Source organism: Bos indicus, chromosome X (assembly GCF_029378745.1).
Source record: "Bos indicus isolate NIAB-ARS_2022 breed Sahiwal x Tharparkar chromosome X, NIAB-ARS_B.indTharparkar_mat_pri_1.0, whole genome shotgun sequence".
NCBI lineage: Eukaryota > Metazoa > Chordata > Mammalia > Artiodactyla > Bovidae > Bos > Bos indicus.
The window spans coordinates 51,436,353-51,444,845 of record NC_091789.1 but is presented as its reverse complement, the minus strand read 5'-3'; the positions used below and the strand labels follow the sequence as shown (position 1 = coordinate 51,444,845).

The 8,493-nt window shown below is 35.5% G+C and overlaps 1 pseudogene; it reads right to left on the bottom strand.

Annotated features, from left to right (window-relative positions):
• Positions 1–239: 239 nt before the first annotated feature.
• LOC109554816 (dynein light chain 1, cytoplasmic-like) lies at positions 240–8,000 on the bottom strand (annotated as a pseudogene).
• Positions 8,001–8,493: the final 493 nt, after the last annotated feature.

Here is an 8,493-nt window from a genome sequence, read left to right as displayed (position 1 = left end):
ATAAGAATTTTTTTTCACATTTCTCCAACAGATTTATTTCTTTAAAGGAATGGATTTTGAAGAGAGAAAACATGTTGCAGAGAGGTATGGAATATAAAATAAATACAAATGTAAGATGTTTTGCTAATTGCTTTATAACCACAACCAACTAGTACAGAGAATGCCCTGTACAAAACACAGTAAAGGTTCAAAGATGGAGGTGTTCCCTTAGGCAAGGCTGAAGACTTCAATGTCTGGTATTTGGAATTTAGTATGCAGTCCTTGTTTTTGGATGGATCACTGGGTGTGTAGCACAATCCATGCTTTTAACCAGATTTGAACAGGAGAATGGCCACTCGGTCCAGGTAGAAGTAGATGAAGTGTTTGGTTTCATGTGTCACATAACTACCAAAGTTCCTCCCCATGGTGCAGTGCCAGGTGGGGCTGTACTTCTTGTCAAACTCCTTCTTGATATGGACCACAATGTCCTTCTCTATTATATTTCTCCAATGCCTGAATAGCACACTCCACAGAGTCCTGTTGCATCTCCTCCGATATATCAGCATTCTAGATCACGCCCTTTCTGTCACACACAGTTACCAAGGAGCAGGGGCTGGCCGACTGCAACAGTCTTCTGGGGGAAAGGCTAGCAAGATTCACACCTGTGTAGAGAGACAGTTGCTACCGAAGCTGTGGCGCATCTATAAGAAATTTTATGTAAGCTTCATGGTAATTGCAAAGAGAAACACTTGTGGTAGAAAAGCTAAAACAGAAATAAATCAAAGCCTACTGCTAAAAATGGCAACCCACTCTCAGTATTCTTGCCTGGAAAATTCCATGGACAGAGGAACCTGACAGGCTACAGTTTGTGCAGTTGCAAAGAGTTGGACTCAACTGAGCGACTAACACACACTGCTATAAAAGTCGCTAAATCAGAAATGAAGACCCCGAGAGATGAAGGCAAAAAAGGAATAATAAAACAGACAGAAACAATTACCAAAATGGTAATGGTAAATCCTTACTTATCAGTAATTACCTTAAATGTAAATGGATTAAATTGCCAATGAAATGACAAAGTGACTGGATGGATACAATGCATGATCCAACTAAAATGCTGCCTACAAGAGACTCACATTAGCATTAAGGATGCATATAGGCTGAAAATAAAGGGATGGCAAAAGATAATCTTTGCAATAATAATTAAAATAGATCATGGGTGCCAATAGGTGCTTAGTCACTTCGGTTGTGTCTGACTCTTAGTGATCCCATGAACTGTAGCCTGCCAGGTTCCTCTGTCCATGCAATTCTGTAGGCAAGAATACTGGAATGGGTAGCCATTTCCTTCTCCAGGGAATCTTCTTGATCCAGGGATCGAACTCAAATCTCCTGCATTGCAAGCAGATTCTTTACCATCTACACAACCATAGAAGCTGCCATGATCAGGGGTAACTATACTCAAATCAGACAAAATAATCATTGCATTAAAAGTTGTCCTAAGAGACAAAGAAGGTCACATACAATGGCAAAGAGGTCAATATGTCAAAAGGATATAGCACTTGTACATATATCACACAATGTCATAAAACCTAAATATATAAAGCAAATATTAACAAAACTGAATGGAAAAATAGCAATGCAATAATAGTTGGGGACTTTAATACACCACATTTATCAATTAGCAGATCAGACAGATGAGTAATATGTAAAAAAAAGACTTGAACAACAATATAAACCAAATAAACAGAGGAAATATACACAGAACATTCTACACAACAGAAGCGGAATATGCATTCTTCTCAAGTGCATAAGGGATATTCTACAGGATAGATCACGTTAGGTCACCAAACAAAATTGGAATCATATTGAATATCTTTTCCAATCACAATGGAATGAAACTAGGTATCAATAACAGGAGAAAAATTGAAAAGTTCATAAATATGTGGAAATTTAATAACAATTTCCTGAACAGAAAATAGTTAAAAAAAAAAGTCAAAAGGAAAATAACAGCATTTTGAGACAAATGCAAATGGAAACACACTGTACCAAAATTTAAGGATTCATTTAAAGCACTTCTAAGAGAGAATTTTATAGCAATAAAAAAAACTATATTAATAAAAAAGAAATATCTCAAACAATTCAACCTTATACCTCAAGGAACTAGAAAAAGAAAGTATTTTTCCTTTTGAATATATTTTTTATTATAACATGCTACTTTTATGTATGTATGTGTGTGTGTGTGTGTGTGTGTGTAGCAAGAGGTATATAGACATACATTACAAATACACTATTTTATACAGAAAACATCATATGTAATAGTTAGTCAAAGTTAGATTCTAAAAATAGCTGGATAATTCTCCTGTATTAACCAAAACTGAGTCAACAGAAAAAAAAAAAAAAAAAAACCTCTCTGGTGTATTTTTATGGTTATACTTTTCATGATTGGTCCAATTGGACTGAATTTTGCATCAAAGGTAAACATTTATTGTATGAATTTCAGATTGTGTGGATTTTTGTGTGGATAATTGAATATTATCCAGTCTATTTAACTAGCATTAGCCATTAATCAACCATTGGATATTGACTGTAATACTTGTACATATTTCCATGTAATCATCACATGGATAAGTTTATAAACATCATGGAACATTTGAGAAGCTCTGATTATACATGTATTCCCCCAATTTAAAGTAAACACTTTAAAAATTTTTGTCAAAATACTTTTAAAAATTAAATTTACCACTATAGATAAGTAATTCTACAGAATTATAAGAAGTTTAGATTTGTTCAAGCTATCTTCAGATGGGTTGTGTGTCTACTAATGAATCTTTGAAACTGGATATAATATGAGTTGATTATTCAAAATCAGTATTTAGAGAAAGAATCTTTGGATTCAAGGTAGAAGAAAATGAATTCTAAAACACTTGTAGTATAAGGTAGGAGGTTGAGAAAAGCAATAGAAAAAAAAATAAACTGAAGTATGTGTGTAGGTGTTCCTGAAATGAATAAGCGTTGTCCAGGCTGACATTTCCTTAGTGTAGTGTCTTATTTAACTGATGGCTTTTCTATTAGAAGGACTTACAATATCTAAACTTTGTGTATGTTAATTCTAGGGAAGTGGCATGTTCTGTCTACACTTATTATTTTGCCTCTAAGGATTATTTTTATTTTATCTTTTATTTTGGGGTATAATTGATTTACCATTTTGTGTTAGTTTCAAATGTACAGAGAAGTGAATCTGTTATACAAATTAATATATCCACTCTTTTTAGATTCTTTTCCCATATTGGTCATTATAGAGTATTGACTGGAGTTCTTTGTGCTACACAGAAGGTCCTTATTAGTTATCTATGTTATTGATATATATAGTAGTGTGTATGTGTCAATTCCAATTTATCCCTCCACCCTTTACCTGTCAGTAACAAGTTTATTTTCCACACCAGCAACTCTTTTGGTTTTGTGAAAGTGTTAGTCACTCAGTCATGTCTGACTCTTTGTGACCTCATGGACGGTAGCCCACCAGGTAGATAAGTCCATTTGTAGCCTCTTTTTAGATTCCACTATAAGCAATATCATATATTTGTCTTCCTCAGTCTGACTGTCTTTACTCAGTATAAGAATCTCTAGGCTCAACCATGTTGCTAAAAATAGCATGCATTTTTCCTTTTTCTGGCTGAGTAATATTCCATTATGTATATCTACCAATCTTCATTATCCATTTCTATGTTGATGAATATTTTGGTTGCTCCATTCCTGCCTATTGTGAGTAGTGCTTCAGTGAACATTCAGTTGCATGCATTTTTCAAATTATTGTTTTCTCTAAATATATGCCCAGGAGTGGGATGGCTAGATCATATTGTAACTCTGTTTTCAGTTTTATTAAGGAAGCTCCATACTGTTCTTCATAGTGTCTGTACCAGTTTGCATTGCAGCCAACAGTGTAGGAGGGTTACCTTTTCTCCACCTTCTTTCCAGCATTTATGGTTTATAGATTTTTTGATAATGGCCATTCTGACCAGTGTGAGGTGATACAACATTGTAGTTTTGCATTTCCCTAAAAATCAGTGATGTTGAGAATCTTTTCATATATATCTTCTTTGAAGAAATGTTTATTTAGATCTTCCACCTATTTTTTGATTGCACTGTTTGCCTTTTTTGATATTGAGCTGCATGAGCTATTTGTGCATTTTGGAGATTAATCCCTTGTGGTTTGCTTCACTTGAAGTATTTTCTCTAACATGGAGTTTTCTTTTCATTTCTAAATGGTTTTCTTTGTTGTGCAAAAGCTTTTGTTTATTTTTTTTTCTTTTTTAAATTTTATTTTATTTTTAAACTTTACATAATTGTATTAGTTTTGCCAAATACCAAAATGAATCTGCCACAGGTATACATGTGTTCCCCATCCTGAACCCTCCTCCCTCCTCCCTCCCCATACCATCCCTCTGGGTCGTCCCAGTACACTAGCCCCAAGCATCCAGTATTGTGCATCGAACCTGGACTGGCAACTTGTTTCATACATATTTTACATGTTTCAATGCCATTCTCCCAAATCTTCCCACCCTCTCCCTCTCCCACAGAGTCCATAAGACTGCTTAATTAGCTTTCATTTGTTTATTTTTATTTTCATTATTCTAGAAGGATGATGAAAAAAAGAGCTTGATGTAATTTATATTAGGAAGTGTTCTCCCTGTGTTTTCCTCTAATAGTTTTATAGTATCCAGCCTTACATTTAAATCTTTAATACATTTGAGTTTGACTTTGTGTATGGTGTTAGGGTGTGTTCTAATTTCATTCTTTTAGATAGAGCTACCCAGCTTTCCTAGCACCACTTATTGAAAAGACTGTTTTTTCTCCACTGTATATTCTTGCCTACTTTACCACAGATTATGTGACCATAAATTCATGGATTAATCCGTGGATTTTCTGTCCTGGTTCATTGATCTGTATTCCTGTTTTGTGCTAATACCATACTGTTTTGATGACTGTATCATTTGTAGTATAGTCTGAAGTCAGGAAACCTTATTCCTCCAGCTCTGTTTTTCTTTCCCAAGATGGCTTTGACTATTCAAGGTCTTTTTTGTCTCCACAAAAATTTTAAGATATTTTGTCCTTGTTCTTTGAAAAATGCCATTGGTAAGAGGACAAGGATTTCACTGAATCTGTAGATTGCCTTGGGTAGTATAATCGTTTTGACAATAGTGATTCTTCCAACCCAAGAACATGGTATATCTTTTCATCTACCTGTGTCATCTTTGATTTCTTTCATCAGTGTCTTATAATTTTTAGAGTTCGGGTCTTTTACTTCCTTCAGTAGGCTTAGTGCTAGATATCTTATATTTTTGATGCAATGGTAAATAGGATTGTTTTTTAATTTTTCTTTTTTATCTTTTATTGATAGTGTATAGAAATGCAACAGATTTCTGTGTATTAATTTCATATCCTACAACTTTACTAAGTTCATTGGTGACCTCTAGTAATTTTCTGGTAGCATCTTTAGGATTTTCTACATATGCTATTATGTCATCTGCAAACAATGACACTTTTACTTCTTTTCCAATTTGGATTCCTTTTATTTAATTTTCTTCTCTGATACCCATGGCCAGGACTTCCATAACTATGTTGAATAAAAGTGACAAGATTGGACATCCTTGTCTTGTTTCTGATGTTAGAGGAAATGCTTTCAGCTTTTCACCATTGACTATGTTTGTTGGAGGTTTGTCATATATGGCCTTTATTATGTTGGTGTTAGTTCCCTTTAAGCCCACTTTCTGTAGAGTTTTTATCATAAATGGATTTTGAACTTTGTCAAATATTCTTTTATATATATTGAGATAATCACAATGCTTTTATTCTTCAGTCTGCTAATTTTTGTGTATTACATTGATTGATTTGCATATATTGAAATAGTCTTGCAACACTGGGATGAATCTCACTTGATTAGGATGTATGATCTTTTTAATGTGTTGTTGATTACAGGTTCCTAGTATTCTGTTGAGGAGTTTAACATCTATGTTCATTGGTGATATTGGCCAATAATTTTCTTTTCTTGTGATATCTGTCTGATTTGGGTGTCATGATTCCTCTGAAATTTTTGGGAAGAGTTTCAGAAGCTCTTCTCTAAATGTTTGAAAGAATTTGCTTGTGAATTCATCTAGTCTTGGATTTCTGTTTCTTAGAAAGTTTTTAATCATGGTTTCAATTTTAGTTCTTAAGACTTGTCTGTTCATATTTTCTATTCTTGGTTCAGTATTTGAAGGATGTATCTTTCTAAGAAATTGTCCATTTCTTCTCAGTTGTCCATTATATTGGCATGTAGTTGCTTGTGGGAATTTCTTACAATCATTTGTATTTCTATGGTGTCAGTTCTAACTTCTCCTTTATCATTTCATATTTTATTGATTTGAGTCCTCTTTCTTTTTATCTTGGTGAGTTTGGCTAATGGTTTATCAATTATGTTTATCTTTTCAGAGAACTACCTTTTAGTATCATTTGTCTTTGCTATTGTTTTCTTCATCTCTTTCATTTATATTTGCCCTAATATTTGATTTTTTTCCCTCATACTAACATTGGGTTTTGTTTGTTCTTTATCCTAGTTGCTTCGGGTGTAAGAATAGGTTGTTTATTTGAGATTTTTTCCTGTCTCCTGAGATAAGATTTTGTTGCTATAAGCTTCCCTTTTAGAGCTGCCTTTGTTGTGTCCCATAGCTTTTGGATTATCATGCTTTCATTTTGCTTATCTCTAGGTATTTTTTACTTTTTCTTTGGTTTCTTCAGTGGTTTATTGATTATTTAATAACATTGCTTAGTCTCCATGTGTTCATGTTCTTTAAAGTTTTTTTTTTCCCTGTAATTTATTTCTATATCTTTGTGGTCAGAAGATGCTTTATATGATTTCAATTTTCTTAAATTTACCAAAACTTGATTTGTCGCCCAAGATGTGATCTATCCTTAAGAATGTTCTATATGCACTTGAGAAGTAAGTGTATTCTGCTCCTTTCAGTTGGAATGTCTCACAAATATAAATTAAATATATCCATTCTAATATGTCATTTAAAGCTTGTGTTTCCTTATTAATTTTCTGTATGGATGATCTACTCATTGGTGAATGTGGAGTGTTGAATTCCTCTACTATTGTGTTCCTGTCAATTTCCCCTTTTATGGCTGTTAGCACTTGCCTTATATGTTGCAGGGCCCCTATTTTGGGTGCATATGTATTTACAATTGTTATGTCTTCTTGATTTGACCTCTTGATCATAATGTAGTGTTCTTCTTGTCTCTTGTAACAATCTTTATTTTAAAGTCTGTTTTGTCTGATAGAATGTTGCTACTCCAGCTTTCTTTAAATTTTCATTTGAATGGAATATCTTTTTTCCATCTCTTCAGTCTGTATGTGTCCCTGGGTTTGAAATGGTTGTCTGGTAGAAAGCATATATACAGGTCTTGTTTTCATATCTATTCAACCAGTCTGTGTCTTTTGGTAGAAGCATTTAGTCTATTTATATTTTATTTTCATTTATTTATTTTTGTTTGACAGATACTTGCTTTACAGTATTGTCTTAGTTTCTACCAAACATCAACATGAATCAGCCCTAGGGTTACTTATGTCCCCTCCCACCTGAACATCCCTCCCACCTCCCTATCCATCCCACCGCTAATGTATTTACATTTAATGTAATATATATATATATGTTCCTATTGCCATTTTCTTAATTGTTTTTGGCTTGCTTTTGTAGTTCTTTTTATTCTCTTCTGTTTCCTGCTTAGAGAAGTTCCTTTAGTATTTATTGTAAAACTGGTGTGGAGGTGCTGGATTCTCTCAGCTTTTGCATGTCTATAAAGCGGTCGAGAGTGCCAGGCTTCGATGGCACAGGAACGGCCGAGAGGAGGTAACCTGCATCCGAGGTCAGGGGGGCGGCCAAGAGGAGTTACCCCACATCCGACGTCAGGGGCGGCAGCCGGAAGGAGCTGCCCCACGCCCCCACGCCCGAGGCCAGGGGCAGCAGCTGGGAGGACCAACCCCACATCCAAGGAGCCGTGGCTGCGCGGGCACAGGAGGGCCTAGAGGAGCTATCCCACATTGAAGGTCAGGAAGGGAGGCGGTGAGGAGATACCCTTCATCCCAAGTAAGGAGCAGGGGCTGCGCTTTGCTGGAGTAGCCATGAAGAGATACCCCATGCCCAAGGTAAGAGAAACCCAAGTAAGACGGTAGGTGTTGCAAGAGGGCATCAGAGGGCAGACACACTGCAACCATACTCACAGAAAACTAGTCAATCTAATCACACTAGGACCACAGCCTTGTCTAACTCAATGAAACTAAGCCATGCCCATGGGGCAACCCAAGATGGGTGGGTCATGGTGGAGACATCTGACAGAATGTGGTCCACTGGAGAAGGGAATGGCAAACCACTTCAGTATTCTTGCCTTGAGAACCCCATGAACAGTATGAAAAGGCAAAATGATAGGATACTGAAGGAGGAACTCCCCAGGTCAGTAGGTGCCCAATATGCTGAGATCAGT